Here is a 24,335-nt window from a genome sequence, read left to right on the forward strand (position 1 = left end):
CTGGGGACCTTTTGCCTGTGAGGCAAACGTGATCACCACTACACTACAGAAACTCAACACAGTTGCAGCGCTGAGGAAGCTGCAAGTATTGTTAAACTATACAGTCTTAATCGATTTGTGGTGCTTGTTTCATTGAAATGCAATTCCACTGTGACATTTCGCAAGGCTGCAGAGGTATTGACCCAGCCATGGACGATCAGCAGTGCACAACACATCGCCAGTCCATTCAGGCCATCGTACCATGGCAGTTTTATGAAAGACTTGCCATTTGGGCCCACTTCCTTAGCTCTGCTTTTCTTTGCCTCTCCTTTCATGCAATTATCCAATTCCCTTTTTTTAAAACTCTCCCTTAAGAAACTAAATTTGTAAGAGGTGCAGCAGCTGCTGCAGTGTTAATGCACAGTGTGCCATCATTGACAAAGATTCCCTTCCCCAACCACACCAAGACATCCACTTGGGATTCTTGCCAAGTTCTGGATTTCATTTCTCATAATTTACTGATTGCACTGACACATATTTGTGTTTTTAAACTCTTTATTTTGATCAAATGAGTCCTTATTTTGCTGAGATGCTACATGCAATGTGATTACCCTCGCAGTAGAATGCGTAACAGAGGCAGTTATTTAATGGGGGAGAAGCTTCACTGCAGCTATATAATGTCCTGGTTGGACCCCACCTGGAGTCCTCTGCATAGTCTGGGCATGCCAATTTATATAGTATACAAATTGGCCTTGGTATACAGGGCAGTTCAGATCCAGCAGAATGTTTGCAGAGTTCAAATGGTTAGATTCGGAGGCCATGGCCCCGCTTCCACAGAGACAGCTGTTGGTTTCCACCTGGTGCCTCACTTCTTTCTGAATTTCAAGGTGTAGAATGAAATCAAGCAACGTAACCCAAGTTTGCAATGCATTCCACGCAATCATCAAACACATCATTCCTGTCTTCCTCACCTTAGCTGCACAGCCCTCGAAACGTTGCAATCCATGTAACACAGTATTTGTTCCAGGTTTAGGCTTTCAGTAGGATTATAATAATATCTGTGCCCTCATCTTGAAATGAGATTCTCAGCAATATCCAACACAAATTGAATTGCATAGATGACAGGCAAATATAGGAAAACAGGTCAGTATGCAACACAATTCCATGGTGCCCATTTTCAGATGCACAATAGTCATCTTTTCCAGCAAATGAAAGAATTTTTCAGTGAATCATTGGCAAAGTCAGAGTTAATGGCATTTGTGCTTTTCTTTCTTCTTGTTTTGCAACATACTGGCGCCTAAATCCAATTCATGTATATTCATGTTTATTGGGGAGACCTAACGCAGACTGGGTGACCGCTTTGCGGAATACGTCGGCTCAGTCCGCAAGCAGGACCCTGAGCTTCCGGTTGCTTGCCATTTCAAGACTGCCCACTGCTCTCATGCTCACATCTCTATCCTGGGATTGCCTCAGTGTTCCAGTGAACATCAACACAAGCTCGAAAAACAGCATCCCGTTGACCGATTAGTTTAGTTTGGTGATACAGCCGATACTTTAATCTCCGATCCTGCTGTCTTCACAGTCCAGAGTGTCTGCAGCCACGGCATGCGGTAAGTCCATTGAGGTGAAGAAGGAGCTGCGGGACCCGAGAGAAGTCCTGTGAAAAGGTGCCCCGAACACCCAAAACATCCACGAGCGGCCCCCCCGGCCGCAACTTCAAAGCGCCCGCGGGAGATGGCTCGGAGAGCATCTGCAGCGCACTGTCGGCAATGCTGCATGCCTTTATTTAAACCACTGCAAAAAAAAACCCTTAGCAAATGTAATCACCTCTAAGTCTGCCAAATGATGCTTCACCTCCCGAAGGACGTGGATGAGCTTTCCGGACGTCGAGGGTGGGCACTGAGGAAATGGCTTATTACCTGCACCAGATTCCACCCCCCTCCCCCCCCCCCCTTTACCCCCCTTCCACCCCCCCCCCACCCCCGTCCCCTTCCCTGCTCCACCCTCTCAGCTCACCCCCTCACAACCCCGTCCCAGCCCGCCCCCCCCTCGCACCATCTTCACCCCGCACCCCCTTCCCCTGCACCCCCCCCACCCCCTCCCTCTACCCCTCCCCCTTGCATCCCCTCCTCCCACCGGCACCATCCTACACCTGTGTAGGGGCCCCAACAACCCCACTGCCTTGTGGGCGTCTCGGGAGAGACCAAGGCTAAGGGAGTAAACCCTAACAGAAAATCCGGAGCGGAACCCCGTAGGCGGTCATGTGTCACCTTTGGCATGTTTCCGGCAGTTCCTGCAGCCATACTGGTGCCAAACGTCGTGTCCTGCACTCCTTTGGACCCCACCAGAAAGGCCGAGAGGGGAATTTTGACGACTGGGCAACTCTCAACCTCCATAAATTTGCCCAGGCATGCGCCATGGAGAGGTCACTCCAAAATCACTGACCACCTCCAGGCGCGTATCCATTGTCTCTCGAGATAAGGAGGCCCAAAAGAAAAAAGAAAAACAGCAGTGAAACAGGCCCTTCGGCCCACCGAGTCTGTGCTGACCATCGACCACCCATTTATACTAATCCGACACGAATTCCATATTCCTACCACATCCCCACCTTCCCTATATTTCCCTACCACCTCCCAAGACGAGGGGCAATTTATAATGGCCAATTAACCTATCAAGCAGCCAGTCTTCGGCATGTGGGAGGAAACCGGAGCACCCAGAGGAATCCCACGCAGACACAGGGAGAACTTGCAAACACCACGCAGGCAGTGCCCAGAATTGAAAGAGGGTCGCTGAAGCTGTGAGGCTGCGGTGTGAACCACTGCACACGAGAGCGTGCCGGACTGAATATTGAGTTCAATAATTCCAGAGCATGACGGGGCCCCCATTTTACTTTCATTTTTTGTTATTTTTCATTTTTACATTTTTTACATTTTTCTGTATGTTTATTTTATTTCATCTTAGTTTGTTCAGTTTGCTTACCCACTGTTTTTATTCCTGTTTGTACTTGCTGCTGTTCAATTTTCAGTCCATTAACAGTCCTCTCTGTACTAATGCTTTGTCTTTCAACACACCATTAACATATTGTTTGCCTTTGCTCCATGACCGTCTGGTCAGCTATTCTGTGGCCTTGTCCAATCTACACCTTCTCCTTTGTTATCTCTTGCTCCACCCCCGCTTTACTTGCTTCTAACCTTTGACATTTCTAATATTTGCCAGTTCTGAAGAAGGGTCACTGAGCCGAAATGTTAACTCTGCTTCTGTCTCCACAGATGTTGCCAGTCGTGCTGAGTATTACCAGAATTTCTTGTTTTGTTTCAGATTTCCAGCATCCACAGTATTTTGCTTTTATTCATGTATATTCTTCCTCAGTTCAATATGAAGGAGCGCTTTGATATTGAGCGGAGCCGCAGTGCATCTCATTTTCAACGCCACCTTGTTAGTGTTCCTGTTACTTGCCGAATGAAGAACAAAATAAAATGATAATTTGGCAGGTCTGCCTATTTCCTTAGCTTCAGTTACAGAATCAGCTGTGTCCGTCTTTAAGGGAGGCAAAGTACTCCTAGCGGCTCTGCGTGACGCTGAATAGTTATGTTAATCTGCATCAATAAATCCAGGTATGTCTCTGTTACTGACTGAACAAAACGCTAATAAATCTGTGAGCGACTGTCATAACTTAAATAACTTTTTCCCCTCTGCGTGTCATGAACCTTTACCCCTTGTCATAATTGCGGCTGCATGTTAAGAGCTGGGTTATCAAGGTGCTGAAGACACCAAGAATCTGCTGCAGCAGTGGTTAAATTGAAAAGGATTTTTGCCCCTTTTACCCAAGAAGAAATGTTCAGGAGGAGCAATTTCCCCCAACTTGTTTCCACCGGAGATTCATCATTGCAACTCAAAGAAAGTTTCAGTCACTTGGGTGTTCTGTCAGAGCTGCTCGGAGGTTCAGTGACCCGGATATCATGTGCCTACGTTTTGCTGAGCCGGTGCTTGGTTGATGGGGAGATTTGGCCCGGGTTGTGCTATTTTACCTCCCCGAGATGGCCAGTAAACTGTTGATTGAGGCAGCAGACGCCTCTTGCTGCTGACAGCGAGTAATTGGACAGTGCGGGTCAAAATATTGCAGCTTGCCCCTGTCTCAACGACTGTGGAGCTGGTGAAAGTGAATTGCTGATGTGCTTTTGCCTCGTCTGAAATGAGACTAAGATTCACTGTTACTTAGCAAGCTCGTGTTGCAGGTTTCTATTCTAATCTGAGCCAAATAAAGTGTCACTGCTCGGTTTTGAGGAACTTTCTGCAGCATCAGGACTAGAAAAAGGAGCGAGTGCAAGGCATTGTGCACACAATGTGCAAGAGAAAGAGGGCTTTGAGAAATTGTGTTGTGTTCATGGGGAATGTCAATTATTGCATATTTCTTGCGAAGAAGTTTGGGTTGGTTTTGAAAATGTTTCTGCCCAGTTTCGAACTGGGGCCTTTTTGCGTGTGAGGCAAACGTGATCACCACTACACTACAGAAACTCAACACACTTACAGCGCTGTGGTAGCTGCAAGTATTGTTAAACTATGCAGTCTTAATCGATTTGTGGTGCTTGTTTCATTGAAATGCAATTCCACTGTGACATTTCGCAAGGCTGCAGAGGTATTGACCCAGCCATGGACGATCAGCAGTGCACAACACATCGCCAGTCCATTCAGGCCATCGTACCATGGCAGTTTTATGAAAGACTTGCCATTTGGGCCCTCTTCCTTAGCTCTGCTTTTCTTTGCCTCTCCTTTCATGCAATTATCCAATTCCCTTTTTTTAAAACTCTCCCTTAAGAAACTAAGTTTGTAAGAGGTGCAGCAGCTGCTGCAGTGTTAATGCACAGTGTGCCATCATTGACAAAGATTCCCTTCCCCAACCACACCAAGACATCCACTTGGGATTCTTGCCAAGTTCTGGATTTCATTTCTCATTATTTACTGATTGCACTGACACATATTTGTGTTTTTAAACTCTTTATTTTGATCAAATGAGTCCTTATTTTGCTGAGATGCTACATACAATGTGATTACCCTCGCAGTAGAATGCGTAACAGAGGCAGTGAAATAATGGGGGCGAAGCTTCACTGCAGCTATATAATGTCCTGGTTGGACCCCACCTGGAGTCCTCTGCATAGTCTGGGCATGCCAATTTATATAGTATACAAATTGGCCTTGGTATACAGGGCAGTTCAGATCCAGCAGAATGTTTGCAGAGTTCAAATGGTTAGATTAGGAAGCCATGTCCCCTCTTCCACAGAGACAGCTGTTGGTTTCCACCTGGTGCCTCACTTGTTTCTGAATTTCAAGGTGTAGAATGAAATCAAGCAACGTAACCCAAGTTTGCAATGCATTCCACGCAATCATCAAACACATCATTCCTGTCTTCCTCACCTTAGCTGCACAGCTCTCGAAACGTTGCAATCCATGTAACACAGTATTTGTTCCAGGTTTAGGCTTTCAGTAGGATTATAATAATATCTGTGCCCTCATCTTGAAATGAGATTCTCAGCAATATCCAACACAAATTGAATTGCATAGATGACAGGCAAATATAGGAAAACAGGTCAGTATGCAACACAATTCCATGGTGCCCATTTTCAGATGCACAATAGTCATCTTTTCCAGCAAATGAAAGAATTTTTCAGTGAATCATTGGCAAAGTCAGAGTTAATGGCATTTGTGCTTTTCTTTCTTCTTGTTTTGCAACATACTGGCGCCTAAATCCAATTCATGTATATTCATGTTTATTGGGGAGACCTAACGCAGACTGGGTGACCGCTTTGCGGAATACGTCGGCTCAGTCCGCAAGCAGGACCCTGAGCTTCCGGTTGCTTGCCATTTCAAGACTGCCCACTGCTCTCATGCTCACATCTCTATCCTGGGATTGCCTCAGTGTTCCAGTGAACATCAACACAAGCTCGAAAAACAGCATCCCGTTGACCGATTAGTTTAGTTTGGTGATACAGCAGTGAAACAGGCCCTTCGGCCCACCGAGTCTGTGCAGACCGTCGACCACCCATTTATACTAATCCGACACGAATTCCATATTCCTACCACCTCCCTATACGAGGGGCAATTTATAATGGCCAATTAACCTATCAAGCAGCCAGTCTTCGGCATGTGGGAGGAAACCGGAGCACCCAGAGGAATCCCACGCAGACACAGGGAGAACTTGCAAACACCACGCAGGCAGTGCCCAGAATTGAAAGCGGGTCGCTGAAGCTGTGAGGCTGCGGTGTGAACCACTGCACACGAGAGCGTGCCGGACTGAATATTGAGTTCAATAATTCCAGAGCATGACGGGGCCCCCATTTTACTTTCATTTTTTGTTATTTTTCATTTTTACATTTTTTACATTTTTTTGTATGTTTATTTTATTTCATCTTAGTTTGTTCAGTTTGCTTACCCACTGTTTTTTTCCTGTTTGTACTTGCTGCTCTTCAATTTTCAGTCCATTAACAGTCCTCTCTGTACTAATGCTTTGTCTTTCAACACACCATTAACATATTGTTTGCCTTTGCTCCATGACCGTCTGGTCAGCTATTCTGTGGCCTTGTCCAATCTACACCTTCTCCTTTGTTATCTCTTGCTCGACCCCCGCTTTACTTGCTTCTAACCTTTGACATTTCTAATATTTGCCAGTTCTGAAGAAGGGTCACTGAGCCGAAATGTTAACTCTGCTTCTGTCTCCACAGATGTTGCCAGTCGTGCTGAGTATTACCAGAATTTCTTGTTTTTTTTTCCAGATTTCCAGCATCCACAGTATTTTGCTTTTATTCATGTATATTCTTCCTCAGTTCAATATGAAGGAGCGCTTTGATATTGAGCGGAGCCGCAGTGCATCTCATTTTCAACGCCACCTTGTTAGTGTTCCTGTTACTTGCCGAATGAAGAACAAAATAAAATGATAATTTGGCAGGTCTGCCTGTTTCCTCAGCTTCAGTTACAGAATCAGCTGTGTCCGTCTTTAAGGGAGGCAAAGTACTCCTAGCGGCTCTGCGTGACGCTGAATAGTTATGTTAATCTGCATCAATAAATCCAGGTATGTCTCTGTTACTGACTGAACAAAACGCTAATAAATCTGTGAGCGACTGTCATAACTTAAATAACTGTTTCCCCTCTGCGTGTCATGAACCTTTACCCCTTGTCATAATTGCAGCTGCATGTTAAGAGCTGGGTTATCAAGGTGCTTAAGACACCAAGAATCTGCTGCAGCGAAGGTTAAATTGAAAAGGATTTTTGCCCCTTTTACCCAAGAAGAAATGTTCAGGAGGAGCAATTTCCCCCAACTTGTTTCCACCGGAGATTCATCATTGCAACTCAAAGAAAGTTTCAGTCACTTGGGTGTTCTGTCAGAGCTGCTCGGAGGTTCAGTGACCCGGATATCATGTGCCTACGTTTTGCTGAGCCGGTGCTTGGTTGATGGGGAGATTTGGCCCGGGTTGTGCTATTTTACCTCCCCGAGATGGCCAGTAAACTGTTGATTGAGGCAGCAGACGCCTCTTGCTGCTGACAGCGAGTAATTGGACAGTGCGGGTCAAAATATTGCAGCGTGCCCCTGTCTCAACGACTGTGGAGCTGGTGAAAGTGAATTGCTGATGTGCTTTTGCCTCGTCTGAAATGAGACTAAGATTCGCTGTTACTTAGCAAGCTCGTGTTGCAGGTTTCTATTCTAATCTGAGCCAAATAAAGTGTCACTGCTCGGTTTTGAGGAACTTTCTGCAGCATCAGGACTAGAAAGAGGAGCGAGTGCAAGGCATTGTGCAAGAGAAAGAGGGCTTTGAGAAATTGTGTTGTGTTCATGGGGAATGTCAATTATTGCATATTTCTTGCGAAGAAGTTTGGGTTCGTTTTGAAAATGTTTCTGCCCAGTTTCGAACTGGGGCATTTTTGCGTGTGAAACAAACGTGATCACCACGACACTACAGAAACTCAACACACTTTCAGCGCTGAGGAAGCTGCAAGTATTGTTAAACTATACAGTCTTAATCGATTTGTTGTGCTTGTTTCATTCAAATGCAATTCCACTGTGACATTTCGCAAGGCTGCAGAGGTATTGACCCAGCCATGGACGATCAGCAGTGCACAACACATCGCCAGTCCATTCAGGCCATCGTACCATGGCAGTTTTATGAAAGACTTGCCATTTGGGCCCACTTCCTTAGCTCTGCTTTTCTTTGCCTCTCCTTTCATGGAATTATCCAATTCCCTTTTTTTAAAACTCTCCCTTAAGAAACTAAGTTTGTAAGAGGTGCAGCAGCTGCTGCAGTGTTAATGCACAGTGTGCCATCACTGACAAAGATTCCCTTCCCCATCCACACCAAGACATCCACTTGGGATTCTTGCCAACTTCTGGATTTCATTTCTCATTATTTACTGATTGCACTGACACATATTTGTGTTTTTCAACTCTTTATTTTGATCAAATGAGTCCTTATTTTGCTGAGATGCTACATACAATGTGATTACCCTCGCAGTAGAATGCGTAACAGAGGCAGTTATATAATGGGGGCGAAGCTTCACTGCAGCTATATAATGTCCTGGTTGGACCCCACCTGGAGTCCTCTGCATAGTCTGGGCATGCCAATTTATATAGTATACAAATTGGCCTTGGTATACAGGGCAGTTCAGATCCAGCAGAATGTTTGCAGAGTTCAAATGGTTAGATTAGGAAGCCATGTCCCCTCTTCCACAGAGACAGCTGTTGGTTTCCACCTGGTGCCTCACTTGTTTCTGAATTTCATGGTGTAGAATGAAATCAAGCAACGTAACCCAAGTTTGCAATGCATTCCACGCAATCATCAAACACATCATTCCTGTCTTCCTCGCCTTAGCTGCACAGCCCTCGAAACGTTGCAATCCATGTAACACAGTATTTGTTCCAGGTTTAGGCTTTCAGTAGGATTATAATAATATCTGTGCCCTCATCTTGAAATGAGATTCTCAGCAATATCCAACACAAATTGAATTGCATAGATGACAGGCAAATATAGGAAAACAGGTCAGTATGCAACACAATTCCATGGTGCCCATTTTCAGATGCACAATAGTCATCTTTTCCAGCAAATGAAAGAATTTTTCAGTGAATCATTTGCAAAGTCAGAGTTAATGGCATTTGTACTTTTCTTTCTTCTTGTTTTGCAACATACTGGTGCCTAAATCCAATTCATGTATATTCATGTTTATTGGGGAGACCAAACGCAGACTGGGTGACCGCTTTGCGGAATACGTCTGCTCAGTCCGCAAGCAGGTCCCTGAGCTTCCGGTTGCTTGCCATTTCAAGACTGCCCACTGCTCTCATGCTCACATCTCTATCCTGGGATTGCCTCAGTGTTCCAGTGAACATCAACACAAGCTCGAAAAACAGCATCCCGTTGACCGATTAGTTTAGTTTGGTGATACAGCAGTGAAACAGGCCCTTCGGCCCACCGAGTCTGAGCTGACCATCGACCACCCATTTATACTAATCTGACACGAATTTCATATTCCTACCACATCCCCACCTTCCCGATATTTCCCTGCCACCTCCCATTACGAGGGGCAATTTATAATGGCCAATTAACCTATCAAGCAGCCAGTCTTTGGCATGTGGGAGGAAACCGGAGCACCCAGAGGAATCCCACGCAGACACAGGGAGAACTTGCAAACACCACGCAGGCAGTGCCCAGAATTGAAAGCGGGTCGCTGGAGCTGTGAGGCTGCGGTGTGAACCACTGCACACGAGAGCGTGCCGGACTGAATATTGAGTTCAATAATTCCAGAGCATGACGGGGCCCCCATTTTACTTTCATTTTTTGTTATTTTTCATTTTTACATTTTTTACATTTTTTTGTATGTTTATTTTATTTCATCTTAGTTTGTTCAGTTTGCTCACCCACTGTTTTTTTTCCTGTTTGTACTTGCTGCTCTTCAATTTTCAGTCCATTAACAGTCCTCTCTGTACTAATGCTTTGTCTTTCAACACACCATTAACATATTGTTTGCCTTTGCTCCATGACCTTCTGGTCAGCTATTCTGTGGCCTTGTCCAATCTACACCTTCTCCTTTGTTATCTCTTGCTCCACCCCCGCATTACTTGCTTCCAACCTTTGACATTTCTAATATTTGCCAGTTCTGAAGAAGGGTCACTGAGCCGAAATGTTAACTCTGCTTCTGTCTCCACAGATGCTGCCAGTCGTGCTGAGTATTTCCAGAATTTCTTGTTTTTATTTCAGATTTCCAGCATCCACAGTATTTTGCTTTTATTCATGTATATTCTTCCTCGGTTCAATATGAAGAAGCGCTTTGATACTGAGCGGAGCCGCAGTGCATCTCATTTTCAACGCCACCTTGTTAGTGTTCCTGTTACTTGCCGAATGAAGAACAAAATAAAATGATAATTTGGCAGGTCTGCCTGTTTCCTTAGCTTCAGTTACAGAATCAGCTGTGTCCGTCTTTAAGGGAGGCAAAGTACTCCGAGCGGCTCTGCGTGACGCTGAATAGTTATGTTAATCTGCATCAATAAATCCAGGTATGTCTCTGTTACTGACTGAACAAAACGCTAATAAATCTGTGAGCGACTGTCATAACTTAAATAACTTTTTCCCCTCTGCGTGTCATGAACCTTTACCCCTTGTCATAATTGCGGCAGCATGTTAAGAGCTGGGTTATCAAGGTGCTTCAGACACCAAGAATCTGCTGCAGCAGTGGTTAAATTGAAAAGGATTTTTGCCCCTTTTACCCAAGAAGAAATGTTCAGGAGGAGCAATTTCCCCCAACTTGTTTCCACCGGAGATTCATCATTGCAACTCAAAGAAACTTTCAGTCACTTGGCTGTTCTGTCAGAGCTGCTCGGAGGTTCAGTGACCCGGATATCATGTGCCTACGTTTTGCTGAGCCGGTGCTTGGTTGATGGGGAGATTTGGCCCGGGTTGTACTATTTTACCTCCCCGAGATGGCCAGTAACCTGTTGATTGAGGCAGCAGACGCCTCTTGCTGCTGACAGCGAGTAATTGGACAGTGCGGGTCAAAATATTGCAGCGTGCCCCTGTCTCAACGACTGTGGAGCTGGTGAAAGTGAATTGCTGATGTGCTTTTGCCTCGTCTGAAATGAGACTAAGATTCGCTGTTACTTAGCAAGCTCGTGTTGCTGGTTTCTATTCTAATCTGAGCCAAATAAAGTGTCACTGCTCGGTTTTGAGGAACTTTCTGCAGCATCAGGACTCGAAAAAGGAGCGAGTGCAAGGCATTGTGCACACAATGTGCAAGAGAAAGAGGGCTTTGAGAAATTGTGTTGTGTTCATGGGGAATGTCAATGATTGCATATTTCTTGCGAAGAAGTTTGGGTTGGTTTTGAAAATGTTCCTACCCAGTTCAGAACTGGGGACCTTTTGCGTGTGAGGCAAACGTGATCACCACTACACTACAGAAACTCAACACTCTCACAGCGCTGAGGAAGCTGCAAGTATTGTTAAACTATACAGTCTTAATCGATTTGTGGTGCTTGTTTCATTGAAATGCAATTCCACTGTGACATTTCGCAAGGCTGCAGAGGTATTGACCCAGCCATGGACGATCAGCAGTGCACAACACATCGCCAGTCCATTCAGGCCATCGTACCATGGCAGTTTTATGAAAGACTTGCCATTTGGGCCCACTTCCTTAGCTCTGCTTTTGTTTGCCTCTCCTTTCATGCAATTATCCAATTCCCTTTTTTTAAAAACTCTCCCTTAAGAAACTAAGTTTGTAAGAGGTGCTGCAGCTGCTGCAGTGTTAATGCACAGTGTGCCATCATTGACAAAGATTCCCTTCCCCAACCACACCAAGACATCCACTTGGGATTCTTGCCAACTTTTGGATTTCATTTCTCATTATTTACTGATTGCACTGACACATATTTGTGTTTTTAAACTCTTTATTTTGATCAAATGAGTCCTTATTTTGCTGAGATGCTACAAACAATGTGATTACCCTCGCAGTAGAATGCGTAACAGAGGCAGTTATATAATGGGGGCGAAGCTTCACTGCAGCGATATAATGTCCTGGTTGGACCCCACCTGGAGTCCTCTGCATAGTCTGGGCATGCCAATTTATATAGTATACAAATTGGCCTTGGTATACAGGGCAGTTCAGATCCAGCAGAATGTTTGCAGAGTTCAAATGGTTAGATTAGGAAGCCATGTCCCCTCTTCCACAGAGACAGCTGTTGGTTTCCACCTGGTGCCTCACTTGTTTCTGAATTTCAAGGTGTAGAATGAAATCAAGCAACGTAACCCATGTTTGCAATGCATTCCACGCAATCATCAAACACATCATTCCTGTCTTCCTCACCTTAGCTGCACAGCCCTCGAAACGTTGCAATCCATGTAACACAGTATTTGTTCCAGGTTTCGGCTTTCAGTAGGATTATCATAATATCTGTGCCCTCATCTTGAAATGAGATTCTCAGCAATATCCAATACAAATTGAATTGCATAGATGACAGGCAAATATAGGAAAACAGGTCAGTATGCAACACAATTCCATGGTGCCCATTTTCAGATGCACAATAGTCATCTTTTCCAGCAAATGAAAGAATTTTTCAGTGAATCATTTGCAAAGTCAGAGTTAATGGCATTTGTGCTTTTCTTTCTTCTTGTTTTGCAACATACTGGCGCCTAAATCCAATTCATGTATATTCATGTTTATTGGGGAGACCAAACGCAGACTGGGTGACCGCTTTGCGGAATACGTCGGCTCAGTCCGCAAGCAGGACCCTGAGCTTCCGGTTGCTTGCCATTTCAAGACTGCCCACTGCTCTCATGCTCACATCTCTATCCTGGGATTGCCTCAGTGTTCCAGTGAACATCAACACAAGCTCGAAAAACAGCATCCCGTTGACCGATTAGTTTAGTTTGGTGATACAGCAGTGAAACAGGCCCTTCGGCCCACCGAGTCTGTGCTGACCATCGACCACCCATTTATACTAATCCGACACGAATTCCATATTCCTACCACATCCCCACCTTCCCTATATTTCCCTACCACCTCCCTATACGAGGGGCAATTTATAATGGCCAATTAACCTATCAAGCAGCCAGTCTTTGGCATGTGGGAGGAAACCGGAGCACCCAGAGGAATCCCACGCAGACACAGGGAGAACTTGCAAACACCACGCAGGCAGTGCCCAGAATTGAAAGCGGGTCGCTGGAGCTGTGAGGCTGCGGTGTGAACCACTGCACACGAGAGCGTGCCGGACTGAATATTGAGTTCAATAATTCCAGAGCATGACGGGGCCCCCATTTTACTTTCATTTGTTGTTATTTTTCATTTTTACATTTTTTACATTTTTTTGTATGTTTATTTTATTTCATCTTAGTTTGTTCAGTTTGCTTACCCACTGTTTTTTTTCCTGTTTTTACTTGCTGCTGTTCAATTTTCAGTCCATTAACAGTCCTCTCTGTACTAATGCTTTGTCTTTCAACACACCATTAACATATTGTTTGCCTTTGCTCCATGACCTTCTGGTCAGCTATTCTGTGGCCTTGTCCGATCTACACCTTCTCCTTTGTTATCTCTTGCTCCACCCCCGCTTTACTTGCTTCTAACCTTTGACATTTCTAATATTTGCCAGTTCTGAAGAAGGGTCACTGAGCCGAAATGTTAACTCTGCTTCTGTCTCCACAGATGCTGCCAGTCGTGCTGAGTATTTCCAGAATTTCTTGTTTTTATTTCAGATTTCCAGCATCCACAGTATTTTGCTTTTATTCATGTATATTCTTCCTCGGTTCAAAATGAAGGGGCGATTTGATATTGAGCGGAGCCGCAGTGCATCTCATTTTCAACGTCACCTTGTTAGTGTTCCTGTTACTTGCCGAATGAAGAACAAAATAAAATGATAATTTGGCAGGTCTGCCTGTTTCCTTCGCTTCAGTTACAGAATCAGCTGTGTCCGTCTTTAAGGGAGGCAAAGTACTCCGAGCGGCTCTGCGTGACGCTGAATAGTTATGTTAATCTGCATCAATAAATCCAGGTATGTCTCTGTTATTGACTGAACAAAACGCTAATAAATCTGTGAGCGACTGTCATAACTTAAATAACTTTTTCCCCTCTGCGTGTCATGAACCTTTACCCCTTGTCATAATTGCGGCTGCATGTTAAGAGCTGGGTTATCAAGGTGCTTAAGACACCAAGAATCTGCTGCAGCAGTGGTTAAATTGAAAAGGATTTTTGCCCCTTTTACCCAAGAAGAAATGTTCAGGAGGAGCAATTTCCCCCAACTTGTTTCCACCGGAGATTCATCATTGCAACTCAAAGAAAGTTTCAGTCACTTGGGTGTTCTGTCAGAGCTGCTCGGAGGTACAGTGACCCGGATATCATGTGCCAACGTTTTGCTGAGCCGGTGCTTGGTTTCTGGGGAGATTTGGCCCGGGTTGTGCTATTTTACCTCCCCGAGATGGCCAGTAACCTGTTGATTGAGGCAGCAGACGCCTCTTGCTGCTGACAGCGAGTAATTGGACAGTGCGGGTCAAAATATTGCAGCGTGCCCCTGTCTCAACGACTGTGGAGCTGGTGAAAGTGAATTGCTGATGTGCTTTTGCCTCGTCTGAAATGAGACTAAGATTCGCTGTTACTTAGCAAGCTCGTGTTGCAGGTTTCTATTCTAATCTGAGCCAAATAAAGTGTCACTGCTCGGTTTTGAGGAACTTTCTGCAGCATCAGGACTAGGAAAAGGAGCGAGTGCAAGGCATTGTGCACACAACGTGCAAGAGGAAGAGGGCTTTGAGAAATTGTGTTGTGTTCATGGGGAAAGTCAATGATTGCATTTTTCTTGTTTGGGTTCGTTTTGGAAATGTTTCTGCCCAGTTTCGAACTGGGGACCTTTTGCGTGTGAGGCAAACATGATCACCACTACACTACAGAAACTCAACACTCTTACAGCGCTGAGGAAGCTGCAAGTATTGTTAAACTATACAGTCTTAATCGATTTGTGGTGCTTGTTTCATTGAAATGCAATTCCACTGTGACATTTCGCAAGGCTGCAGAGGTATTGACCCAGCCATGGACGATCAGCAGTGCACAACACATCGCCAGTCCATTCAGGCCATCGTACCATGGCAGTTTTATGAAAGACTTGCCATTTGGGCCCACTTCCTTAGCTCTGCTTTTCTTTGCCTCTCCTTTCATGCAATTATCCAATTCCCTTTTTTAAAAACTCTCCCTTAAGAAACTAAGTTTGTAAGAGGTGCAGCAGCTGCTGCAGTGTTAATGCACAGTGTGCCATCATTGACAAAGATTCCCTTCCCCAACCACACCAAGACATCCACTTGGGATTCTTGCCAAGTTCTGGATTTCATTTCTCATTATTTACTGATTGCACTGACACATATTTGTGTTTTTAAACTCTTTATTTTGATCAAATGAGTCCTTATTTTGCTGAGATGCTACATACAATGTGATTACCCTCGCAGTAGAATGCGTAACAGAGGCAGTTATATAATGGGGGCGAAGCTTCACTGCAGCGATATAATGTCCTGGTTGGACCCCACCTGGAGTCCTCTGCATAGTCTGGGCATGCCAATTTATATAGTATACAAATTGGCCTTGGTATACAGGGCAGTTCAGATCCAGCAGAATGTTTGCAGAGTTCAAATGGTTAGATTAGGAAGCCATGTCCCCTCTTCCACAGAGACAGCTGTTGGTTTCCACCTGGTGCCTCACTTGTTTCTGAATTTCAAGGTGTAGAATGAAATCAAGCAACGTAACCCAAGTTTGCAATGCATTCCACGCAATCATCAAACACATCATTCCTGTCTTCCTCACCTTAGCTGCACAGCCCTCGAAACGTTGCAATCCATGTAACACAGTATTTGTTCCAGGTTTAGGCTTTCAGCCGTATTATAATAATATCTGTGCCCTCATCTTGAAATGAGATTCTCAGCAATATCCAACACAAATTGAATTGCATAGATGACAGGCAAATATAGGAAAACAGGTCAGTATGCAACACAATTCCATGGTGCCCATTTTCAGATGCACAATAGTCATCTTTTCCAGCAAATGAAAGAATTTTTCAGTGAATCATTTGCAAAGTAAGAGTTAATGGCATTTGTGCTTTTCTTTCTTCTTGTTTTGCAACATACTGGCGCCTAAATCCAATTCATGTATATTCATGTTTATTGGGGAGACCAAACGCAGACTGGGTGATGGCTTTGCGGAATACGTCGGCTCAGTCCGCAAGCAGGACCCTGAGCTTCCGGTTGCTTGCCATTTCAAGACTGCCCACTGCTCTCATGCTCACATCTCTATCCTGGGATTGCCTCAGTGTTCCAGTGAACATCAACACAAGCTCGAAAAACAGCATCCCGTTGACCGATTAGTTTAGTTTGGTGATGCAGCAGTGAAACAGGCCCTTCGGCCCACCGAGTCTGTGCTGACCATCGACCACCCATTTATACTAATCCGACACGAATTCCATATTCCTACCACATCCCCACCTTCCCTATATTTCCCTACCACCTCCCTATACGAGGGGCAATTTATAATGGCCAATTAACCTATCAAGCAGCCAGTCTTTGGCATGTGGGAGGAAACCGGAGCACCCAGAGGAATCCCACGCAGACACAGGGAGAACTTCCAAACACCACGCAGGCAGTGCCCAGAATTGAAAGCGGGTCACTGGAGCTGTGAGGCTGCGGTGTGAACCACTGCACACGAGAGCGTGCCGGACTGAATATTGAGTTCATTAATTACAGAGCATGACGGGGCCCCCATTTTACTTTCATTTTTTGTTATTTTTCATTTTTACATTTTTTACATTTTTTGGTATGTTTATTTTATTTCATCTTAGTTTGTTCAGTTTGCTTACCCACTGTTTTTTTTCCTGTTTGTACTTGCTGCTCTTCAATTTTCAGTCCATTAACAGTCCTCTCTGTACTAATGCTTTGTCTTTCAACACACCATTAACATATTGTTTGCCTTTGCTCCATGAACTTCTGGTCAGCTATTCTGTGGCCTTGTCCAATCTACACCTTCTCCTTTGTTATCTCTTGCTCCACCCCCGCTTTACTTGCTTCTAACCTTTGACATTTCTAATATTTGCCAGTTCTGAAGAAGGGTCACTGAGCCGAAATGTTAACTCTGCTTCTGTCTCCACAGATGCTGCCAGTCGTGCTGAGTATTTCCAGAATTTCTTGTTTTTATTTCAGATTTCCAGCATCCACAGTATTTTGCTTTTATTCATGTATATTCTTCCTCGGTACAATATGAAGAAGCGCTTTGATATTGAGCGGAGCCGCAGTGCATCTCATTTTCAACGCCACCTTGTTAGTGTTCCTGTTACTTGCCGAATGAAGAACAAAATAAAATGATAATTTGGCAGGTCTGCCTGTTTCCTTAGCTTCAGTTACAGAATCAGCTGTGTCCGTCTTTAAGGGAGGCAAAGTACTCCTGGCGGCTCTGCGTGACGCTGAATAGTTATAATTAATCTGCATCAATAAACCCAGGTATGTCTCTGTTACTGACTGAACAAAACGCTAATAAATCTGTGAGCGACTGTCATAACTTAAATAACTTTTTCCCCTCTGCGTGTCATGAACCTTTACCCCTTGTCATAATTGCGGCTGCATGTTAAGAGCTGGGTTATCAAGGTGCTTAAGACACCAAGAATCTGCTGCAGCAGTGGTTAAATTGAAAAGGATTTTTGCCCCTTTTACCCAAGAAGAAATGTTCAGGAGGAGCAATTTCCCCCAACTTGTTTCCACAGGAGATTCATCATTGCAACTCAAAGAAAGTTTCAGTCACTTGGCTGTTCTGTCAGAGCTGCTCGGAGGTTCAGTGACCCGGATATCATGTGCCTACGTTTTGCTGAGCCGGTTCTTGGTTGATGGGGAGATTTGGCCCGGGTTGTGCTATTTTACCTCCCCGAGATGGCCAGTAACCTGTTGATTGAGGCAGCAGACGCCTCTTGCTGCTGACAGCGAGTAATTGGACAGTGCGGGTCAAAATATTGCAGCGTGCCCCTGTCTCAACGACTGTGGAGCTGGTGAAAGTGAATTGCTGATGTGCTTTTGCCTCGTCTGAAATGAGACTAAGATTCGCTGTTACTTAGCAAGCTCGTGTTGCAGGTTTCTATTCTAATCTGAGCCAAATAAAGTGTCACTGCTCGGTTTTGAGGAACTTTCTGCAGCATCAGGACTAGGAAAAGGAGCGAGTGCAAGGCATTGTGCACACAATGTGCAAGAGAAAGAGGGCTTTGAGAAATTGTGTTGTGTTCATGGGGAATGTCAATGATTGCATTTTTCTTGCGAAGAAGTTTGGGTTGGTTTTGAAAATGTTTCTGCCCTGTTTCGAACTGGGGACCTTTTGCCTGTGAGGCAAACGTGATCACCACTACACTACAGAAACTCAAAACTCCAACAGCCCTGAGGAAGCTGCAAGTATTGTTAAACTATACAGTCTTAATCGATTTGTGGTGCTTGTTTCATTGAAATGCAATTCCACTGTGACATTTCGCAAGGCTGCAGAGGTATTGACCCAGCCATGGACGATCAGCAGTGCACAACACATCGCCAGTCCATTCAGGCCATCGTACCATGGCAGTTTTATGAAAGACTTGCCATTTGGGCCCACTTCCTTAGCTCTGCTTTTGTTTGCCTCTCCTTTCATGCAATTATCCAATTCCCTTTTTTTAAAACTCTCCCTTAAGAAACTAAGTTTGTAAGAGGTGCAGCAGCTGCTGCAGTGTTAATGCACAGTGTGCCATCATTGACAAAGATTCCCTTCCCCAACCACACCAAGACATCCACTTGGGATTCTTGCCAACTTCTGGATTTCATTTCTCATTATTTACTGATTGCACTGACACATATTTGTGTTTTTAAACTCTTTATTTTGATCAAATGAGTCCTTATTTTGCTGAGATGCTACATACAATGTGATTACCCTCGCAGTAGAATGCGTAACAGAGGCAGTTATATAATGGGGGCGAAGCTTCACTGCAGCTATGTAATGTCCTGGTTGGACCCCATCTGGAGTCCTCTGCATAGTCTGGGCATGCCAATTTATATAGTATACAAATTGGCCTTGGTATACAGGGCAGTTCAGATCCAGCAGAATGTTTGCAGAGTTCAAATGGTTAGATTAGGAAGCCATGTCCCCTCTTCCACAGAGACAGCTGTTGGTTTCCACCTGGTGCCTCACTTGTTTCTGAATTTCAAGGTGTAGAATGAAATCAAGCAACGTAACCCAAGTTTGCAATGCATTCCACGCAATCATCAAACACATCATTCCTGTCTTCCTCACCTTAGCTGCACAGCCCTCGAAACGTTGCAATCCATGTAACACAGTATTTGTTCCAGGTTTAGGCTTTCAGCCGTATTATAATAATATCTGTGCCCTCATCTTGAAATGAGATTCTCAGCAATATCCAACACAAATTGAATTGCATAGATGACAGGCAAATATAGGAAAACAGGTCAGTATGCAACACAATTCCATGGTGCCCATTTTCAGATGCACAATAGTCATCTTTTCCAGCAAATGAAAGAATTTTTCAGTGAATCATTTGCAAAGTCAGAGTTAATGGCATTTGTGCTTTTCTTTCTTCTTGTTTTGCAACATACTGGCGCCTAAATCCAATTCATGTATATTCATGTTTATTGGGGAGACCAAACGCAGACTGGGTGACCGCTTTGCGGAATACGTCGGCTCAGTCCGCAAGCAGGACCCTGAGCTTCCGGTTGCTTGCCATTTCAAGACTGCCCACTGCTCTCATGCTCACATCTCTATTTTGGGATTGCCTCAGTGTTCCAGTGAACATCAACACAAGCTCGAAAAACAGCATCCCGTTGACCGATTAGTTTAGTTTGGTGATACAGCAGTGAAACAGGCCCTTCGGCCCACCGAGTCTGTGCTGACCATCGACCACCCATTTATACTAATCCGACACGAATTCCATATTCCTACCACATCCCCACCTTCCCTATATTTCCCTACCACCTCCCTATACGAGGGGCAATTTATAATGGCCAATTAACCTATCAAGCAGCCAGTCTTTGGCATGTGGGAGGAAACCGGAGCACCCAGAGGAATCCCACGCAGACACAGGGAGAACTTGCAAACACCACGCAGGCAGTGCCCAGAATTGAAAGCGGGTCGCTGGAGCTGTGAGGCTGCGGTGTGAACCACTGCACACGAGAGCGTGCCGGACTGAATATTGAGTTCAATAATTCCAGAGCATGACGGGGCCCCCATGTTACTTTCATTTTTTGTTATTTTTCATTTTTACATTTTTTACATTTTTTTGTATGTTTATTTTATTTCATCTTAGTTTGTTCAGTTTGCTTACCCACTGTTTTTTTTCCTGTTTGTACTTGCTGCTGTTCCATTTTCAGTCCATTAACAGTCCTCTCTGTACTAATGCTTTGTCTTTCAACACACCATTAACATATTGTTTGCCTTTGCTCCATGACCTTCTGGTCAGCTATTCTGTGGCCTTGTCCAATCTACACCTTCTCCTTTGTTATCTCTTGCTCCACCCCCGCTTTACTTGCTTCTAACCTTTGACATTTCTAATATTTGCCAGTTCTGAAGAAGGGTCACTGAGCCGAAATGTTAACTCTGCTTCTGTCTCCACAGATGCTGCCAGTCGTGCTGAGTATTTCCAGAATTTCTTGTTTTTATTTCAGATTTCCAGCATCCACAGTATTTTGCTTTTATTCATGTATATTCTTCCTCAGTTCAATATGAAGAAGCGATTTGATATTGAGCGGAGCCGCAGTGCATCTCATTTTCAACGCCACCTTGTTAGTGTTCCTGTTACTTGCCGAATGAAGAACAAAATAAAATGATCATTTGGCAGGTCTGCCTGTTTCCTTAGCTTCAGTTCCAGAATCAGCCGTGTCCGTCTTTAAGGGAGGCAAAGTACTCCTGGCGGCTCTGCGTGACGCTGAATAGTTATGTTAATCTGCATCAATAAACCCAGGTATGTCTCTGTTACTGACTGAACAAAACGCTAATAAATCTGTGAGCGACTGTCATAACTTAAATAACTTGTTCCCCTCTGCGTGTCATGAACCTTTACCCCTTGTCATAATTGCGGCTGCATGTTAAGAGCTGGGTTATCAAGGTGCTTAAGACACCAAGAATCTGCTGCAGCAGTGGTTAAATTGAAAAGGATTTTTGCCCCTTTTACCCAAGAAGAAATGTTCAGGAGGAGCAATTTCCCCCAACTTGATTCCACCGGAGATTCATCATTGCAACTCAAAGAAAGTTTCAGTCACTTGGCTATTCTGTCAGAGCTGCTCGGAGGTTCAGTGACCCGGATATCATGTGCCTACGTTTTGCTGAGCCGGTGCTTGGTTTCTGGGGAGATTTGGCCCGGGTTGTGCTATTTTACCTCCCCGAGATGGCCAGTAACCTGTTGATTGAGGCAGCAGACGCCTCTTGCTGCTGACAGCGAGTAATTGGACAGTGCGGGTCAAAATATTGCAGCGTGCCCCTGTCTCAACGACTGTGGAGCTGGTGAAAGTGAATTGCTGATGTGCTTTTGCCTCGTCTGAAATGAGACTAAGATTCACTGTTACTTTGCAAGCTCGTGTTGCAGGTTTCTATTCTAATCTGAGCCAAATAAAGTGTCACTGCTCGGTTTTGAGGAACTTTCTGCAGCATCAGGACTAGGAAAAGGAGCGAGTGCAAGGCATTGTGCACACAATGCACATGAGAAAGAGGGCTTTGAGAAATTGTGTTGTGTTCATGGGGAATGTCAATGATTGCATTTTTCTTGCGAAGAAGTTTGGGTTCGTTTTGAAAATGTTTCTGCCCAGTTTCGAACGGGGGACCTTTTGCCTGTGAGGCAAACGTGATCACCACTACACTACAGAAACTCAACACTCTTAGAACCCTGAGGAAGCTGCAAGTATTGTTAAACTATACAGTCTTAATCGATTTGTGGTGCTTGTTTCATTGAAATGCAATTCCACTGTGACATTTCGCAAGGCTGCAGAGGTATTGACCCAACCATGGACGATCAGCAGTGCACAACACATCGCCAGTCCATTCAGGCCATCGTACCATGGCAGTTTTATGAAATACTTGCCATTTGGGCCCACTTCCTTAGCTCTGCTTTTCTTTGCCTCTCCTTTCATGCAATTATCCAATTCCCTTTTTTTAAAACTCTCCCTTAAGAAACTAAGTTTGTAAGAGGTGCAGCAGCTGCTGCAGTGTTAATGCACAGTGTGCCATCATTGACAAAGATTCCCTTCCCCAACCACACCAAGACATCCACTTGGGATTCTTGCCAACTTCTGGATTTCATTTCTCATTATTTACTGATTGCACTGACACATATTTGTGTTTTTAAACTCTTTATTTTGATCAAATGAGTCCTTATTTTGCTGAGATGCTACATACAATGTGATTACCCTCGCAGTAGAATGCGTAACAGAGGCAGTTATATAATGGGGGCGAAGCTTCACTGCAGCTATGTAATGTCCTGGTTGGACCCCATCTGGAGTCCTCTGCATAGTCTGGGCATGCCAATTTATATAGTATACAAATTGGCCTTGGTATACAGGGCAGTTCAGATCCAGCAGAATGTTTGCAGAGTTCAAATGGTTAGATAAGGAAGCCATGTCCCCTCTTCCACAGAGACAGCTGTTGGTTTCCACCTGGTGCCTCACTTGTTTCTGAATTTCAAGGTGTAGAATGAAATCAAGCAACGTAACCCAAGTTTGCAATGCATTCCACGCAATCATCAAACACATCATTCCTGTCTTCCTCACCTTAGCTGCACAGCCCTCGAAACGTTGCAATCCATGTAACACAGTATTTGTTCCAGGTTTAGGCTTTCAGCCGTATTATAATAATATCTGTGCCCTCATCTTGAAATGAGATTCTCAGCAATATCCAACACAAATTGAATTGCATAGATGACAGGCAAATATAGGAAAACAGGTCAGTATGCAACACAATTCCATGGTGCCCATTTTCAGATGCACAATAGTCATCTTTTCCAGCAAATGAAAGAATTTTTCAGTGAATCATTTGCAAAGTCAGAGTTAATGGCATTTGTGCTTTTCTTTCTTCTTGTTTTGCAACATACTGGCGCCTAAATCCAATTCATGTATATTCATGTTTATTGGGGAGACCAAACGCAGACTGGGTGACCGCTTTGCGGAATACGTCGGCTCAGTCCGCAAGCAGGACCCTGAGCTTCCGGTTGCTTGCCATTTCAAGACTGCCCACTGCTCTCATGCTCACATCTCTATTTTGGGATTGCCTCAGTGTTCCAGTGAACATCAACACAAGCTCGAAAAACAGCATCCCGTTGACCGATTAGTTTAGTTTGGTGATACAGCAGTGAAACAGGCCCTTCGGCCCACCGAGTCTGTGCTGACCATCGACCACCCATTTATACTAATCCGACACGAATTCCATATTCCTACCACATCCCCACCTTCCCTATATTTCCCTACCACCTCCCTATACGAGGGGCAATTTATAATGGCCAATTAACCTATCAAGCAGCCAGTCTTTGGCATGTGGGAGGAAACCGGAGCACCCAGAGGAATCCCACGCAGACACAGGGAGAACTTGCAAACACCACGCAGGCAGTGCCCAGAATTGAAAGCGGGTCGCTGGAGCTGTGAGGCTGCGGTGTGAACCACTGCACACGAGAGCGTGCCGGACTGAATATTGAGTTCAATAATTCCAGAGCATGACGGGGCCCCCATTTTACTTTCATTTTTTGTTATTTTTCATTTTTACATTTTTTACATTTTTTTGTATGTTTATTTTATTTCATCTTAGTTTGTTCAGTTTGCTTACCCACTGTTTATTTTCCTGTTTGTACTTGCTGCTGTTCCATTTTCAGTCCATTAACAGTCCTCTCTGTACTAATGCTTTGTCTTTCAACACACCATTAACATATTGTTTGCCTTTGCTCCATGACCTTCTGGTCAGCTATTCTGTGGCCTTGTCCAATCTACACCTTCTCCTTTGTTATCTCTTGCTCCACCCCCGCTTTACTTGCTTCTAACCTTTGACATTTCTAATATTTGCCAGTTCTGAAGAAGGGTCACTGAGCCGAAATGTTAACTCTGCTTCTGTCTCCACAGATGCTGCCAGTCGTGCTGAGTATTTCCAGAATTTCTTGTTTTTATTTCAGATTTCCAGCATCCACAGTATTTTGCTTTTATTCATGTATATTCTTCCTCAGTTCAATATGAAGAAGCGCTTTGATATTGAGCGGAGCCGCAGTGCATCTCATTTTCAACGCCACCTTGTTAGTGTTCCTGTTACTTGCCGAATGAAGAACAAAATAAAATGATCATTTGGCAGGTCTGCCTGTTTCCTTAGCTTCAGTTCCAGAATCAGCC

General features: G+C 44.5%; 5 non-coding genes across 5 annotated transcripts; all 5 read right to left on the reverse strand.

Annotated features, from left to right (window-relative positions):
- Positions 1–4,421: 4,421 nt before the first annotated feature.
- On the reverse strand, positions 4,422–4,494 carry trnav-cac (transfer RNA valine (anticodon CAC)). Its single transcript has one exon. It is a non-coding gene; the product is annotated as a tRNA-Val (tRNA).
- A 6,844-nt stretch (positions 4,495–11,338) lies between these two features.
- Positions 11,339–11,411, reverse strand: trnav-cac (transfer RNA valine (anticodon CAC)). Its single transcript has one exon. It is a non-coding gene; the product is annotated as a tRNA-Val (tRNA).
- A 3,399-nt stretch (positions 11,412–14,810) lies between these two features.
- Positions 14,811–14,883, reverse strand: trnav-cac (transfer RNA valine (anticodon CAC)). Its single transcript has one exon. It is a non-coding gene; the product is annotated as a tRNA-Val (tRNA).
- A 3,407-nt stretch (positions 14,884–18,290) lies between these two features.
- trnav-cac (transfer RNA valine (anticodon CAC)) lies at positions 18,291–18,363 on the reverse strand. Its single transcript has one exon. It is a non-coding gene; the product is annotated as a tRNA-Val (tRNA).
- A 3,406-nt stretch (positions 18,364–21,769) lies between these two features.
- trnav-cac (transfer RNA valine (anticodon CAC)) lies at positions 21,770–21,842 on the reverse strand. Its single transcript has one exon. It is a non-coding gene; the product is annotated as a tRNA-Val (tRNA).
- Between the last annotated feature and the right edge of the window lie 2,493 nt (positions 21,843–24,335).

The sequence above is a fragment of the Heterodontus francisci genome, chromosome 22, assembly GCF_036365525.1.
Source record: "Heterodontus francisci isolate sHetFra1 chromosome 22, sHetFra1.hap1, whole genome shotgun sequence".
Lineage (NCBI taxonomy): Eukaryota > Metazoa > Chordata > Chondrichthyes > Heterodontiformes > Heterodontidae > Heterodontus > Heterodontus francisci.